Genomic DNA, 13,840 nt, shown 5'->3' with positions numbered 1-13,840 from the left:
CAGCGCCTGTGATTCTCCAGTTGTTTTCAGTGCTCCCTTGGGAGTTTGCTTTAGGCAGCCTCCTCCCCTCTTCCAGGGAGAGATGGGCTGGCCTGGCTGGCGTGTGGTCCTCAGCTGGAGGCAGTGAGCGCTGTGCCGGGGGAGCGGCTCTCTGCACACCGTTTCAGTGGAGTCCGTGAGCAGCCTCCCACCGCCCGTGTGGTAAAGGAGTTTTCCTGGCGGAAGGGAACGGGGCTGCTGGTTGGCTTGGAAGAAGCAGAGGGAAGTGTTCTCTGCCTGTACGAGCCTGGAACGTCAGGAGTGGTTAAAGCAGTTGTTCTGCCAGGAAGGGCAGGTGCTTTTTCAGGGGAGAAACGAAGCTTTTCTGTTGCCAGGTGCTGCACAATGCCGTTTCGGGAACAGCTTTGGAGCGTCACTTTGTCGGGAGGTGTTTTCCCTGTATTGCGTCACCACGCCGTCACGGCAGAGTCTCCAGTCGAGAGCACCTTGATGTACAGTGGTGGGCTTAAAGGTACCGTTATCTTTGGAGTTTGCTGATAGTAAAACAAGGTTTCTGTTTTTATGGTAGAGCAGGCAGTTACCTAATTGTCCACTTCCACAAAAAGGCCTTGAAAGCTGTCTCTTTTTTTGGCCAGAGTGAAAAACAACCCGCCCCTGCCCCCCCTTTAAAGTGTCTGTAACATACGTGTCCGAAATGGATCATTTCCGTCAGAAATACTGTCTCGAACATCTCTCGGGCTTCCGTGGTTGTGCTGTAACAGACTTAGGCACATTCCCATGGGTCTCGGACTAGCAAGCAGGTGACTTTAGAGCAGAACACATTTTTCTGTTGACTTAGGCGAGGAAAAAAGAGCCTTTAGTGAGTTACCTGACAGGTTGTTAAAAGATTGCCTTTCAGCCTGAAGTCCTTGAATCTCTGCTTATTGACTATTGTGCTCGTGTAGGTGGGATGCACTGGTGTAATGTTACTCATTTTTCCTGCCTTCTCTAATCTGTAGGCTTAAATGATGTCCCGTCCCCTCGCCTCCTAATCTGAATGTAGACAGGAGTCAGCGTAAGTTAATGGAAGATGGAGAGTCGGTCTGTTTTTATGACCTTAGAATGTGCAAGAAAGAAAGAGTGACTTAGTACTCGGCTCTCCAGAACGTGATTTGGTTGGACTCGGTAGAATCCAGGTGGGGTTTTGTTTGTCTGTAGCGCTACAGTGTGATTACTGGTAGGAAGCGTTTGTGCGGTGGTGATTTCTAAAGCGACGAGTTGGGTTGGTGCTCGACTGCGTTAGTTTGGCGATCATCTTGATAAATCTCAGAGGCTTAGGTGGAAAGGCAAGCTGTGTGCTGGCGTAGGTGTATAATCCGTGAGGAAATTCTGTTTGTGAAAAAGGACAGTTCCGTTAAGTTTTATTTCTGCCATCTAGGTAAGCTGGGGAGAGGAAATGGGAGGAGAGATCACGCCACGCCTTGACTCTGTGCCTACCGAAGTGATCTGAAATGGAATGTAGTTGTAACTCGCTGTTGTCTCAGGGGGGGGTTTCTGCACCAGGACCCAGGGGCTCACTTCTGAATGGGAAGAATATGAAGAAGCCTTGGGGGGGAAAGTTGCCTGTTGTGTGATAAAGGTTATGAGTGTTGGAATAAAGCCAAAGCTTCTCTGAGTTTTTGTTGTTGTGCCCTGACGAGTGCTCTTGAGTACGAGCGTGCTTGGTCCGTTGGTTTCCTTTTGCTTCCTGTCTTTTTGCCCTTATTGGATGAGTGAGACGAGCATGGACAGGGCACAGGTATTGCTCGTTGGGCTGTGAGCTTCCAAGTGGTGAGCGGGGGTCAGGGTGAGCGAAACCAAGGAGACAAATTGGCACTTGGCCCCTGCCCCTGTGTTTTGAATTTATTCTGTAACCCCTCCTTCCAGATCTGGACGTGACATAACATGGGGTTTTAATCTGCCTGAATGTCTGATTGCCACACGGACTCTCTTTAAAAGCAAAACGCAGCTCTAGTCTTAACATCACTCTCTGCAGTTTTTGTCGCTCCTGTATGAAGGCTTTAAGGAGCACCTTAATTTCTGGACTCTTTTCCGTGTGGGTCTGTCTTCCGTGGGCAGCTAAGTTGTACAGGTTAACACTGACTTAGAGGGACTCTGGTGCAAGGTGTCAAGCCATCGGTGGATTAACACAGGGTATTTATAGTGGCTTGTGTGCCTGCCTTTTAGTGTAGGGGTAGCTGTGTGGTCATTCAGAGAGTAAAGGAATGGGATTAAAAACCCAAACTCAGAAGCGTAGAAAGAATTTGGTGGGGGGCATTTGTTTTCTTTTTCTTTTTTCATTTTCTTTCTCTTTTTTTTTTTAAATTTTTCTGGGATCATCTCTTATTCCCTTTGGATACGCATGTGAAATGCAGCAGGAAACTGAAACCGTGAATGGAGTATTATTTGAATAGGATTCTTGTAAAAGTAAATCTGATTTTAGAACATGAATGTTATTCAATTGGTTTATAATGGTTGCACGTTTCAGAGGTATGGAACGGCATTTCACCAATTTTCCTGGTTTGTGCGAGGCAGAAGGGCGGCGTTCAGAGCCAGTGAGCTGAGGCAGGTTCTCTTTGTTCATTCCCAGAGCGAGTTGGCAGCAGCGTAGGAGAATAGGCAAAGGCAGCGCCTAGCGCAGTGGGAAAATGTTTGGTGTCAGGAGCTTCTGCATGGAAAATTGAAGCGTTAATACCGGGAAGCCTTTTTGGAAGAAGTCTAGAAAAAGGGGATCGGTTTTGTTGGTCCCTTCTTTGTTTTACTGTGAGGTAAAACTTTGTTGTTGATGTGAAGCTCTCTGTTGTCACTGTGTTGCATTTTGCAAGGAGGCTCAAGGACAGCCGGCGTTCTTTTGTGGTAGAGCTTTAGTGCAGGAGTCTTCCCGTGCTGGCGTCTCTGCTCTGGCAGTCAGTGCTGTCCTGGGAGGTGTTGCCGGTGCCAAAAGGTCTGTCTTCATAAAGGCCTTGTAACAAAGGTGCTCGCAGGCGGCTTCGCGTGTTAGAGAGCAGCGTGCGCTTCTTCTCAGCTGGAGGTAGCTTTTGTGGAACAAGCTGCTGTTCTTGTTGCCGTTGCTTTCGCCTGGCTTTTCAAATTGGTGTCCACGTTCGTGGAGGTGCTGGTGTGCATTTCACACTTTTTTGCTTTCCCTGGCTGCTCTTTTGATTCTAAATGAGGACTGGTGTAACTTTTCCCACGCTAGTATCTCCCTTCCACATATTCTAAACATCTTCCATTCCCGTGGCACCGGCGTGTCTCCCCTGCAACATGCCCGCTGCCTCGTCTGACGTAGAGCCACGATTCCCCCTAATACCTGTTTGGCAAAGGAGGCGTAGGCTGTATCCCAGTGCTGATGGGCTGTGAGCAGTGGGAGAGCGAGAGTGAGTTTTGTCTTTCTGACTTAAATCCTGCAAAATAAGGTGACGTTTCTTGTATACAACTGATTTTCTATGTTTTCTTCAAGGTAATGGTTCCTAAGTAGGAAATGGGGATTGGTAAGCTGTCATAATAGAATGCACCATGGAAGTTGAAGTGAACTCAGTTAACTAACTGTAGGAAATCCAGTAAACACAAGGCAGTAAGGGATTTTTGTACAGGGCATTTTTTAATCTCTTTTGTTGATATCATTGGAAACAATGATATCAGGAAACAAAGCCAGCTCTTTCTTGTTCTTTCCCCCCTTCAGTCAGTTACTTCCTGATGTGTTCTGGAAGCGTCTCCTTCCTCTTGGAGTGTTTATTCCGGAGGGTGACCAAAATGCACCGGCACAAGCCAGGGGCCTGCTTCTGCCCTAGCAACTACTCAGGTTCCCATGACATCAGAAGCAAGGAGACAGTGGGAGACAGTATTGAAAGCTTTACTGAAATCCAGAATGATGACATCAGCTGGTTCCCCCCGGTGCTCCGTGGCCGGCGGCTGCTTTTCCAGGCACACGTGTTGCGGGGTCTGCTCTTGTCCAGGCAGGGTCACTTTGACCTTGCAAGAGTAAGGCCAGGTTTCAGCAAAGAGCGCCCATGAGTTGAGAGGACAGTTAAAACATCTTACAGCAGAAATCTCAGGAGAGTTTGGCCAGTAACTAACTCGGCACTCCAGAATGCCCTACCTGAAAATGCTTTGTGGCTAATAGCAGCCATCTAGCACAAGTTTGGCAAGACCTACCCCCGGAATCGACTCACCGTTTTCTCGTCCACCACAGACAGACTGCACAACAGAAAACCATCCCAAACAACATGGAGCCCAAGACTGCCACGGCGCCTTCTATGCAGTAGAAACAGAAATCTTTTGGATCCATGGCATTAGTGTCCTTCTTGTCATCCACGCCTGGAGGAATGATTCTGTGTGTTAGTGTGTCCTGCACACTACTGCTCCTCTCACAGGAGGCCTGACATTGCCAGGAAATGTCCCCTCTCACTTTGTTAGCGTCTGTGAAGCAGTGAACATCCTGGGGCTGCAACATTTCCTTGGCTTCAGGAGAAGCAAAGGAAACTCCCAAGGCCGTTGCATCTCAATGCACTCTGGAGCCTCTCTTACTCCTCTCAGCTTTGCTTACGCTCTGGCATGGCCATAATCCAGTTTTCCCCGTGACACAGGTTTGCTCCCCCTTCTTGGTGACCCTTCACACCTGCACACAATTCCTTTGCGCTCGCCCACCTTTGCTTTGCAAGGCTGGCTCGTGCCGCTGCCTGGAGGCTCACTCTGACCCTTTGGGAGCACTCATGAGGCCAGGTGGAGAGCACGTGGGGGAGCGCAGCTGTTTGACCCATCGCCCCTTTGAGTGAGACGGACAAAGCCCACCCCAGCATCAGGGAGTGCCACCCGCAGCTCTCCCTCCCCACAGGACCCACCCCCCGAGGGGACGGAGTCAGGCCCTCTCAGGAGACACCTGAACCTTGCTCTCCCCCTTGGCCTTTTCTCCAGCATGTGCACGCGGGCATGCCTCCAGTTTTCCGGAGCGTGTCCCACTTATGGCCCCTGCAAGACTGCTCAGTACCTGGGTTCTTTTGAATAACTTAATACATGCTGTGCATGCACGGTGGGCTTCCCCGGGGTCGGACAGCACTGCCAAGAATCCGAGAAAGGGAATGCCTCATATGCCAATCATTAAGGCTCAGGCACAGAGGATGCAGAAGGATGGTGTGGAGGTTCCCTCTGAGCCGTGGCCGATCTGTCAGGGCATCCCTTTGGCCCTCAGGTCACTGGAGGGATCCCCCTCTGTTGTGCCCAGGGCCTCTGGGGGGGACACACAGCAAGCTCTGGGATGCAGGTACTGATGGAGGGACATTGGATTAAGAGTCACGTTTGTCATCCCCTACTGACCGTGGCTCAGGTGGCCTCGTTCCCAAAATGGCAGAGTTCTGAAATTCCTGTGAAGGGGCGCGGCGGGCGGTGAGCATCTCCCTGCATCCACAGAGGGTTAGGAGCGAGTGTGTCTGTGGCACACTGAGGGCAATAACCTCCACACCCCAGAGATAAGAGTCATCCTCAGAGAGGTGCTCCTGCCTTCTTTTAGAGCAGTCGCTCCGTACTCCTAATTTGGCTGCTGACACGATGTGCAGCAGCAAGCGCCCAGGGAAGAGCCTGCAGACACCAGGGGATTTGGACTTATGACACCAAAGGCCAGCAATTACCTGGCACCCCCTTTGAGTTAATTGCCCCTCGTTTGTCCTCAGAGACCGGCACCATGTGACCGCCTCCTTCCTGAAGCACCTCCTTCTCCACAGTCTCACGGTCCAGCTCTTTAGAAAGAAAGCGAGTCAGTGTAACTAGACATAACTAGACAGCAAACCCTGACCTGCTGAACGCCTAGGAGATTGCATGTGATCTTGATCTCATTCCACTGAGTGCGTTTCCGGCAAACTGCAGGGTGATGGTAGGTGACTCCCTTCAGAGAGGGCAGGACGATGCCGTGGCAAGTTCAGCAAGGGAAAGAGCCCTTCAGGAAAGCAGGTCCCATCATGGCACCTTCATCACCCAGTAAGGCTATCAGACACACATGGTGAGCTGAACCGCGAGCTCTTGCAGCCATCTTCTGGGCACTTTCACAAGTGGCAGTGGAGAGCCCACAGACCCCCAAGACAAGAGGAAAACCACAACCAAGTTCTCTAAAACACAACTGGAACTAGACAGCTAAACCACAATTTCCTTTGCGCTCGCCCACCTTCGCTTTGCAAGGCTGGCTCGTGCCGCTGCCTGGAGGCTCACTCTGACCCTTTGGGAGCACTCATGAGGGCAGGTGGAGAGCAAGTGGGGGAGCACAGCTGTTTGACCCATCGCCCCTTTGAGTGAGACGGACAAAGCCCACCCCAGCATCAGGGAGTGCCACCCGCAGCTCTCCCTCCCCACAGGACCCACCCCCAAGGGGATGGAGTCAGGCCCTCTCAGGAGACACCTGAACCTTGCTCTCCCCCTTGGCCTTTTCTCCAGCATGTGCACGCGGGCATGCCTCCAGTTTTCCGGAGCGTGTCCCACTTATGGCCCCTGCAAGACTGCTCAGTACCTGGGTTCTTTTGAAAGAAGTCGTATATGCTGGCGTGGTGGGCTTCCCCGGGGTCGGACAGCGCTGCCAAAAGGAGAGACGGGTAAAGCCTTCTTTTAGAACACTTGCTCTCTACTAAGAGTTTGGCTGCTGACACGATGTGCAGTAGTGGGCACCAGGGGAGGACCCTGCAGACCCCCAGTGGTTTTGATATGTGACCCTGGAGGATTGGGGGACAGGATTACCTGGCATGCCTGTTGATTGAATCGCTGCTGGATTTTCATCGGAGCCTGGCACCGTGGGACTGCCTCCTTCCTGAAGCTCTTCGTTCTCCACAGTCTGGTGGTCCATCTCTTTAGAAAGAAGGATGGTCTGTTTAATTAGGAGTAACTGTTCCTCATCAGGAACATGGTATCTTCAGGAAGCAAAAGACGTTAACACTTAGAAACAAAGCCTGGGCGTTTGGGGGTGCAGCTCATCTCTAGTGCAAGCAATGTGCCGTTCACAGAGAAAAATGTCAGCACTAGGCACTTCCCAGTTTACCAGTACACAGCAAAACCTGACGTGCTGAGAGACTAGGAGATTGCATGTCATCGTCTTGTTTGTACTTAGGTTTGCCTATTTCACCTTTATACTTTGCTCTTTGAGGAGCTTAACAGAAAGTATCCCGTTCAATTTCTCTCTGATCAAATACTGAAAAGGAGTGCTTAGTCTGTGAAGTCAGCCAAGACTGACGACTCACCCCTGGGGTGCCAGGTGAGCTCCAGCGCAGGACCCAGCCGAGGAGTCAGAGCCATATCTGCAGCCAAACAGCCATGAGAAGTTTTCATCCTACGCTGGGGTATCCGCCATCATAACCGAATAGGGAAGCATAGGTGGGGATCGCCTAATGACACGGCACGCACACGCAGGTCTGTGCTCTCACACCCGCAGGAGATGCCTTGCTCACACTTGGGCTTTGAGCTGGCAGCTCTCAAAGGAAGTCAAAAGCCACGACGTACCCATGCTGCGATCTCCCTGCGCGTCAGCCCTGGAAGCCAGCAGGAAAGCTGGATGTCCATTGCCTCCAGCCACGTCTGTAAACAAACAGAACAGAGCAGCTCCCGTGAAATATTTCCATACACTTTTTCGGATACTTCTTCATTCACGGATGCAGTGAATGTAGTTGAAACGCGGGATTGCTGCATGGCACTCTTCTCTCCCTTCCACTCAGGGGCATCGTGCAGACAGTTCCTGGGTGCCTGGACCACGGTGATCCAATAGCAACCATGCATGGATCTGTCGGGAGAAAGGATTCCCTGGAGCTCACACCAGCTCTGAACTCAGCCCCAGAGAGCCCGCGGGCTTTGCAGCAGGCACTGGAAGCAGCACAGGCTCGCAGGGTCTGGCAAAGACAGCTTTGCAAGGCAGAGAGTCCCAGGGCACATCACCGAGCCCGAGCTGTGCCGTCTCTGCTCTTCTGCATGTGTGAGCATTGGCCAAGAAATGATTAAGGAAAATTTCACATGACCAGCGTAGTCAAAGCTAACTACTCATTCCGTCAAGTGACATACCTGTGGGATCACCCTGGGGCTCCTGGACAGCATCTTCCTGAGAGGCCTGGTGGCCGTGGCCTGGAGGCAGAGCTGTAATCAAGCAGAGCATTGCAGGGCTAAAGCAGGAATGCTCCCGTCTTCCTGAGCGGACATCAACCCAGGACAGACGTCCCCAGGGCTGAAAGCCGGACCCAGCTGGGGAGCGGCAGAGGCATGGCTCGGGGCACAGCTGTGACCAGCCGGGCGTAGAAGCACTCCCGCAGGCTATTCCCTTGGCCGGCCATGCAGCTCTGGCCCCGATAGTCAGGCTGCAGGAAGGCTGCAGCGGGACTGGGCGGCGCAGGGCCGGCTCTAGGGATGGTTTCTCACCCCGCGACACGGCTCCCGGCCCCACCATTCCCTGGAAAATCCCCCTGCAGTGGCCGCGGCCCCCTGTGCCTCCCCACAGCACGACTGCCTCCCACTTGCCCGTGGAGCTGGCCACAGCTCCCCTGGCTCAGCCCAGCCCTGCTGCTCTCCCAGCCTTGCCCCACCGCAGCCCCGGCCCCGCTACCGCCCCAAGGTGCGCTGGGTGCTGCTCCACGCTGCCCAGGACTGGGTGCCTGTCCTCGCCTGTCACCTACCTAATCCCCGTGCTCGCCACGGAGCAGCCCAGTCCTCCCGGGCTTGCAGGGCCACCAGGAGGAGGAGAATAAGGAGGTGGTTGGGGGCCACGGTCCCCCGCACCTGCACCATGCTGCTGCTGCAACTGCAACTGCTGCTGCTGCTGCTGCTGCTGCTGCTGCAGGCACTGCCTGAGCTGTACCCGCGGCACAGCCCAGGACATCACGGCATGGCCCAGAAGGGTCTGTGACCTCACAGTCCGGCCTCCCCAGCCACACCCCTCCTCCAAGCACTGACCCCCTGGAACGCCCCACCCCCACAGGTCACCTAGGGAATCATAGAATCATAGAATGATTAAGGTTGGAAAAGGCCTCTAGGATCACTAAGTCCAACCGCCAACCCAACACTACCATGTCTCCTAAGCTATGCCCTGAAGGCGGGGTTCCAAGGGTGTCGCGGGGACTAAGCAGAGTGGGTTAGCCCCAGTCAGCAGCTAAACACCACGCAGCCGCTGGCTCACTGCCCCCACCCCTGTGGGATGGGGGAGAGCGTCAGAAGGGCCAAACTAAGAAAACCCGTGGGTTGAGATCAGAACAGTTTAATGATTAAAATGGGTTTGCCTTTGCCTGAGGCAGGAATAACCCAGACTGATTTCCCCAGCATATTTTCTTACGTGCACTACAGGGACTTTATCCCCTTCCACAGTTGGTCAGAGTTCTGACTCGGCAGGGCCACCGCCATCGGCAGATCCCCTAGCTCTGATCTGAGAAACCCCCTGGCAGGGAGCGGGTGCGATGACCCACCGTGGGACGGTTCTGCCAGGGATGCTGAAAGGTCCTGAGTGCTGCAGGGGGATTTCTGAGATGCAGCAGCAAATCTCACCGCTAAAGGAGACCCATCCTCCCCGGGTGGCATCCTTGCTGGCTCTCCGTCAGCCTGTCGCTGGCTGTTTGGGGCCCCGGCTGGTGGGAACCGTAGGGCATGTTAGGAATAGGAAAATTCCCTTCTGTAATTATGGAATCAACCAGTCTTTAGAGTAGGGAAGCGTGTTAACTGTGTTGGTAGCTGTCTATCTCATGAGTTGACGTGATACACTGTAATGTGATGAGGTAGTGGAGTTTTCCTGGAGACTTTGCTCTTCTTGATGCTGAAGTAAAAGAAGGGAGCCCAGTAAAAACAAAACAAACAAAAAACGCAAACACCCCGGCCCTGGCAAGGAGGGCTTTGCATGCAGGAAGCTTAGAGGTGCCCATGAAGCCTAAAGGATACCCGAGGTGAAGCAAGATAATGGCAGCGCCCTAGCCCCTCTGCCGTGTCTTTGAAACCTTCCCAGCATCGTCTGGCGTCACAGATCCGTCACTTGAGGAGGGCTGATTGCAGGGACACCTGGATCAATAGGCAAGCAGCAAGAGCGCTTGAAAAGTAGAGTTGCTGTGCAATGTTTGTCTGTGTTTAGTGCCGGGTAGCAGGGTGCTAGCGATTGGTCACGTCGCCTTGTAGCTGAATAGCGGAGGGGTATAGGAACCCTGTGTGAAGGCCCCTGCGGGGGTGCCCCACTAGCCTCTCGCCTGGGTTGGCAGAGGCCAGGCGGGAAGTTTTTGTGAGAGCGCCTTGGGGCTCAGCTGTGAGCAGGGGCTTTTGCTGGATAAGGTCCAGGCAGCGCCGGAGGAGGCCGTAGGTGGGTCCGAGCGAGCTGGGTGGCTGGTGCGGCTGCGGCTCCGGGACCTGGGTGTGCGAGCCCCAGCCAGCGATGACCGCTCGCCGGCCAGGTGTGAGCTGAGATTCTGCGCTCAGCCAGTCCCTGCCTGGCCCCCCAGGGCGGCTGCAGCTCCTTCCCTGGTCCAGATCCAGCTCGCCAGCAGTGATGCTGGCGCTGGGGCAGTGATGGTGATGCTGGTCCCGGGGCAGCGATGGAGGGCTGCGTCATCCTGGCGCTGATGCTAATCAGTGTGGTTCCTCCCAGGGGCGCCCGCCACCCCGAGCGAGGCCCCATCTACCCATCCTCTCAGCAGCCATCCCCAGCCCAGGTCACCCCCCAGCTCCCCTCCCACTGAGCAAATGGCGGCAGGCAGAGAGAGGCGCTGCAAAGCCAACACCCAACTCTTTTAATGAATTAGGCAAGAAGCGGGGATGTGGGGGAGGGCTGGGGTTGGAGCAGGTGGGTGCAGGCCTCCGTAGCTCCTCTGCGCAGGGATGCAATGGGGGATGGTGCTGGACCGGTGTGTCACAGGTAGCCGTACTCATCTGCTATCCGCATGTCGGTCTCCCTCTGCACAAAAAACTGCAGCTGGCCCAGGGACGTCTGCAGGGCCGCCCGCTCCCGCTCCTCCTGGGCCAGCCTCTTCATGCGCTCCCGCTGGGGCCACTGCTGGGCTGTGATGGGCACGGATGCCTCCTGCTCCTCCAGTGGGGTGGGTTGAGCTCTGAGGACCCACCGGGGCCTGAGGGGTAACAGGGAGTCGGCGGGAGGGTGCAGTGGTGTGTGCCGCTGCTGCGGCAGCCTCTCCCGTGGTGTTTGGCCCCCTGTTGCTGATGGGGGCAGGCGGCTCGGCTGCTGGGGTTTGGTGGTAGCCCTGGTGCATGCCTCGCTGCTCGATGTCACCGCTGGTGTCGCATCCTTCTTGCCTTCAGTGGGGCACTTGGAGGCAGCCGGCACAGCGGTGGGTCTCAGAGCTGCCCGCAGGGAACTGGGGACCCTGCGGGGCACGCTGGGGCCGGCTTGGGGCTCCGGGTCGAGCGGTTGGCGCACCGGCCCCACCACCTTCACTCTGCGCCCCAGCGGGTGTAAACTGTGGATCGAGTTGAGCAAGTGTGCCTTCAGGTCGGTGCGGGGCGTCCTCAGCCCCTGCGCTGTTTTGGCCGGGAGGTCTTTGTGTGGCAGCTTGTCCTGGGGCGGCATGTCGCGGGGATCCATGCTGCGTGCCTTCTTGCTGAGCGGCGGGTCGGGTGGGTGAGCGGGCAGCGGGCGTGGGGCGCTTTGTCCCCCGGCCTCCCCGAGGCTTCTGGGTCGGTCGAGCACCGAGGCGGGCACGTTGGTGTCCTCAGGTGCCCTGCGCTTGCTGCCGCCTGCTTGTTGCCCACTGCTGCCTGCCTGCTGCCCAGGTGTGAGGGGGCCAGTGTGGGCAGGGACACGCAGCGGGCAGGAGCCAGTGGGGTACAGGGGTTTGTGCTGCACCACGACACTCGGTCCGAGTCCCTTTGGCTGGCGGGGCACCAGTGTCCCCGGCAGCGCCTGCTGTCCCCGGCCGTAGGCAAGGGGACAGGGAGCAGCCACGGTGGGGAGCTGCAGCCCATGGGGGAGCTGCAGCACGGGTGGAAGAGGCACTCCACGAGGGAGCTGCAGCACCTGTCCCGCGGCCCCCAGGGGCCCTGGCACCCCCTGACAGACGGTGGCCTGGGCCAGCTGGTGGGTGATGTTGTGGAGCTGGGCAGGCTTAGCGCACACCGCCAGCCCCGGGGCAGAGGGCAGCACGCGGGCACTGACCGGTGGCGGCATGGCCGGGGTGGTGAAGCTCACGCCGCGCACCTCCGATGCCATCGGCAGCCGTAGAGGGAACCTCGCTGTTGGGGGAAGCAGCGAGGGGTGGTTGGGTGAGATATTGGTGGTCAGAGCCGGTTTGGGGGTTACCCGGAGGGCAAGAGCACCACGAGGAGCGGGAGCCTGCTGCTGTACCTGCCATGGCCCTTGGTCAGTGTGGGGTTTGTTTGGGGCAAAGGGTGTTCTGGGGTTCTGTCCCCATGGCGATCATTCCGCCAGCACCCGCCTCAGCCAGCCTTGCCAGGGTTGGATTTTTCACGCCTCAACAACTGCCCATCTCAAGGATTTCCCATCGCGCTGAGGATGTCCTGGCCTCAGTGCTGATTTCCCACCTGATGAGGGTTTCCCATCCCCAAAATTATTTCTCATCCCTACGATGGCTCCTCATGCCAACAGTGATTTCTCAGCCCCGTGAGGGTTTCCTATCGCAATGGTTTCCCATCCCCATGATTTCCCTTCCCAAGGAAGATTTTTACAGGGAGGTGAATTTCCTGCCCGAGGGGAAGGGATGCAGGTGGTGTGGGTGGCCCTGCGATGCCAACATGTGTGAGGTGCCCCATCCCGCCCCAGTGGTGGGGATGGGGCACTTCTGGTGGGTTGGTTTTGTGCTCGCCCTCTCTACCCCAGGGGGGTGGAAAAATGCCGCTGCCAACGCTGGTGGACAGCCGGTGGTGCCGGTACCGGTACCGTGTGGCCATGCTGGGGAGCTGTCAGAAAAATCTGGCAACTGGCCCGTGCCGACCGAGGAGAGAGGCTGGGGCGCAAAGTATGGCGTTACAGAGGAGTTCTGGCATTCATGCACACGGGCTGTCCCATTCACACTGGGGCACCTCAAATGCGGGCTTTTCTAGCTTCCCATGCTCTGCCGGGGGCACAAGAAGCCAGGAGGGGAGGGGGCACAGCTAAGAGAGCGGGTTCACACTGGCCAAAGGGATATTCCATATCATGTAACGTCATGCCCAGTATACTACCTGGGAGGAGCTGGCTGGGGGAGGGAGGCAGCAATCGCAGCTCGGGGACGGGCAGTGTCGGTCGGCGGGTGGTGAGCGGGTGTATCGTTTGTATTTCTGTGGGTTTTTTCCTTTTTTTTTCCCTTTTCTATTTTATTATATTATCATTATTGTCATTATTATCATTATCATTATTATAATTATTATTTTATTGTAATTATGAAACTGTGCGTATCTCAACCCACAAGTTCTTTTGCTCTTCCAATTCCCTTCCCCATCCCACAGGGGTGGGGGGAGTGAGCGAGCGGCTGCGTGGTGTTGAGTTGCCAACTGAGGCTGAACCACGACACCAACACAATTTGGTCAGTCACTACTTCATGCACACGCGCGCTGCTGTTCTGCAAAGCAAGTCTAATTCTGTGGTGTCGTCACCCACCTGCGTGTTTCTTGATCTAGGCGTCACCAGAGTCAGGCTTGCTGCAGTTCCTGAGCTGCGACGCCAACAGACGGGAGGGTTTTGCAGAGGTGTCGGAGGGGCTGGGATGCTGGTGTGGGCTGGGTAGTGCAGGGGTATCCTTTCTTCTTCAGGGTATGGGCTGTCCTTCTCCTCCTTGCAATGAGCCGGGGTCCTTTAGTCGTGCGACAATCACTGCGGCCACTCAAACCCTCACGACAAGAGTTGCAGCTGAATCAGAGGATCAACCCGTGCCAGTATTGATACAAA

General features: G+C 55.5%; 1 long non-coding RNA gene across 1 annotated transcript in view; it reads left to right on the top strand.

The window, feature by feature from the left end:
* Positions 1–13,840, top strand: part of LOC142048938 (uncharacterized) — a 497,607-nt gene that overhangs the window by 163,246 nt on the left and 320,521 nt on the right. The gene's annotated exons all lie outside the window — the stretch shown is intronic.

This window comes from Phalacrocorax aristotelis, chromosome 29 (assembly GCF_949628215.1).
Source record: "Phalacrocorax aristotelis chromosome 29, bGulAri2.1, whole genome shotgun sequence".
Classification (NCBI taxonomy): domain Eukaryota; kingdom Metazoa; phylum Chordata; class Aves; order Suliformes; family Phalacrocoracidae; genus Phalacrocorax; species Phalacrocorax aristotelis.
The sequence above is the reverse complement of the archived record's forward strand: the minus strand, read 5'-3'. Positions and strand labels throughout refer to the sequence as shown.